Source organism: Rhagoletis zephyria, unplaced genomic scaffold (genome assembly GCF_001687245.7).
Source record: "Rhagoletis zephyria isolate East Lansing unplaced genomic scaffold, Rhagoletis_zephyria_1.1 Rzeph_scaffold_00605, whole genome shotgun sequence".
NCBI classification, from domain to species: domain Eukaryota; kingdom Metazoa; phylum Arthropoda; class Insecta; order Diptera; family Tephritidae; genus Rhagoletis; species Rhagoletis zephyria.
The window spans coordinates 166,508-169,593 of NW_016157689.1; positions in this window are offsets into that span (position 1 = coordinate 166,508).

Consider the following 3,086-nt stretch of genomic DNA (forward strand, 5'->3'; position numbering starts at 1 on the left):
TTGAAAGAATCTCTGAATTAAAAGTGTGAGGTTTGAGCCAAGTTTCAGTCAAAGAAATTATATTATAATTGCATTCAAGGCCATTAAGATATAAATTCGTTAATTTAGTATTTGTGCCTCTTACGTTTTGATAATAAATACTTAAAGCAGATTTAGTAATCAGTTTTTTGGTTCTGTATTCTGACGTGGAATATTTGCTAAATTATTATTTTTGTTGGGCCTATACTCAAATTCAAGAACGAAAGCTCCTCATGGACTGCGGTTTCGCGATCGCTCAGCAACGCGTAAAAATGCGAGTACCAACATAAATATATTTGTAAGTTTCCTGATCAGAGGTGGGCACTACCACAAACAACCCTGAAGGAAAGATTGGTCCAATTGCTCGAAAAATATAGTCGTAGGTATAGTAGCTTTGTACCTAGACCAATGATAATCCAAAAATATAAAGCAATGTAATGTAAAACAGGTGAATTGTACTAAAAGTGGTCCGAATGTAATGCATAATGTATGAGTTTTGATCTAAAACTGGTTACAATGTCATGCAGTAGCGCACAACGGGTACAATTAACGACTTGCTGATATGTAGGCACTTAGCCAACAAAATTTCATGTGCGACATTGGCATGCAGAGAGAGTATCCGCTTAGAAAATCTGAGAACCCCGGTTCGAATCGCAGCTGGCGCAAGCTATATTTTTGTTTCCCTCCCAAATTGGTTACAATGTAATGCAGAAGCGGACAATTGATCCGAGCCTAGGACATTCAATGTTAAATGTAAATAGAATTTTACATGTTGTTGGACCAAACTTTGGACTAGTTAGAATCACTTGCAGTCTAGTTTGAGGTGTGCTCTAAGTATATTCCGAGATCCTGCAGGGAAGCCTTGGCTAGAAGTGAGAATGTGTTAGTGTGCCTAATTCCCCTGAAGAAAAGATTGGTCCAATTGCTCGAAAAATATAGTCGTAGGTATAGTAGCTTTTTATCTAGATCAAAGATAATCCAAAAATATAACGCAATGTAATGTAAAACAGGTGAATTGTATTAAAAGTGGTCCGAATGTAATGCATAAGGTATGATTTTTGATCTAAAACTGGTTACAATGTCATGCAGTAGCGGACAACGGGTACAATTAACGACTTGCTGATATGTAGGCACTTAGTCAACAAAATTTCATGTGCGACATTGGCATGCAGAGAGAGTATCCGCTTAGAAAATCTAAGAACCCCGGTTCGAATCGCAGCTGGCGCAAGCTATATTTTTGTTTCCCTCCCAAATTGGTTACAATGTAATGCAGAAGCGGACAATTGATCCGAGCCTAGGACATTCAATGTTAAATGTAAATAGAATTTTACATGTTGTTGGACCAAACTTTGGACTAGTTAGAATCACTTGCAGTCTAGTTTGAGGTGTGCTCTAAGTATATTCCGAGATCCTGCAGGGAAGCCTTGGCTAGAAGTGAGAATGTGTTAGTGTGCCTAATTCCCCTGAAGAAAAGATTGGTCCAATTGCTCGAAAAATATAGTCGTAGGTATAGTAGCTTTTTATCTAGATCAAAGATAATCCAAAAATATAACGCAATGTAATGTAAAACAGGTGAATTGTATTAAAAGTGGTCCGAATGTAATGCATAAGGTATGATTTTTGATCTAAAACTGGTTACAATGTCATGCAGTAGCGGACAACGGGTACAATTAACGACTTGCTGATATGTAGGCACTTAGTCAAAAAAATTTCATGTGCCACATTGGCATGCAGAGAGAGTATCCGCTTAGAAAATCTAAGAACCCCGGTTTGAATCGCAGCTGGCGCATGCTTTATTTTTGTTTTGTTTCCCCCAAAACTGGTTACAATGTAATGCAGAAGCGGACAATTGATCCGAGCCTAGGACATTCAATGTTAATTGTAAATAGAATTTTACATGTTGTTGTACCAACCTTTGGACTAGTTACAATCACTTGCAGTCTAGTTTGTGGTGTGCTCTAAGTCTATTCCGAGATCCTACAGGGTCATTTCGCATGCTGCCACGTTCTCATCGTTACGCTCTTGTTTGTATACGTACACGCGATGTTAACGCTCTTGAGCATGTGCTCGTTCTTTGCCCATGCCTGTTCATGATGCAGAAAAAGGTGGCGCCAGTGTTTAAAACAGTGGTCGGCGCTTCATACCATAATTGTGAAAGATCATTTCCAGAGGTGGGCACTTCCACAAACAAGCATGCGCTAAAAGTGAGAATACGTTAGTGTGCCTAATTCATTTCGCATGCTGTCGTGTTCTCATCGCTGCGCTCTCGCTTGTATACGTACACGCAGCGTTGCCAGGTTGACGTTTTTTACGTCATTTGGAGGTTCTTTCTATCCCGTTGACGTTTGGACGTTTCTTGTGCAAAAAATTACGTTTTTTAAGTTCCCAGCAATTTTTCTTTTTGACGGTAAGGGTCTCGTAAGTAGAACTGATTTTGAATTACTTTCTTAAAAAATCTTTACAAGCTTTGTGTTTTGCAGCAGCTGCTTTGGACACAGATGACTTAAATATGATGCAAACCAAGCGTACGCGCACTTTTTTTTTGGATCTTGGACTAAGGATCCCGTGTTTAAAGACTGGTTGTGTAAACACTTGAGGTTACGAGGCTTATTGTAATGTTTGCAATAGGCATATTAAAAGCCAAATCAGGAAAAGCTGATCTATTGCAACACGCACGGTCGCAAAAGCATCAAAAAAGCTGTAGCGGCATAAAAAGACAGAAAAAACAAGGCGACTTTTTTAAGACTTCATTGAAAATGTAATGAACGCAAAAAAGGCTGAAATATTGCCATGCTCCTTCTTAGCAGAACGTAATTTAGCATTTTCGACAACCGACCCCCTAACCAAATATCTACAAGAAAAAAATTATTATTATTAAAAATCAACGCGATTATTTAGCCCATTCAAACTTGCACATTATTGCCCTGAAACTTAATGGGCTATCAAACTGCTTACTAAAAAAATTCTAAAAAATATGAATAAAGAGTTCAAAATCTAGCTGAAACATTACAAATTTTTTATAACTTTTGCACAAAGTTTGAAATGTGGATTTATATTTTATTTGTTAT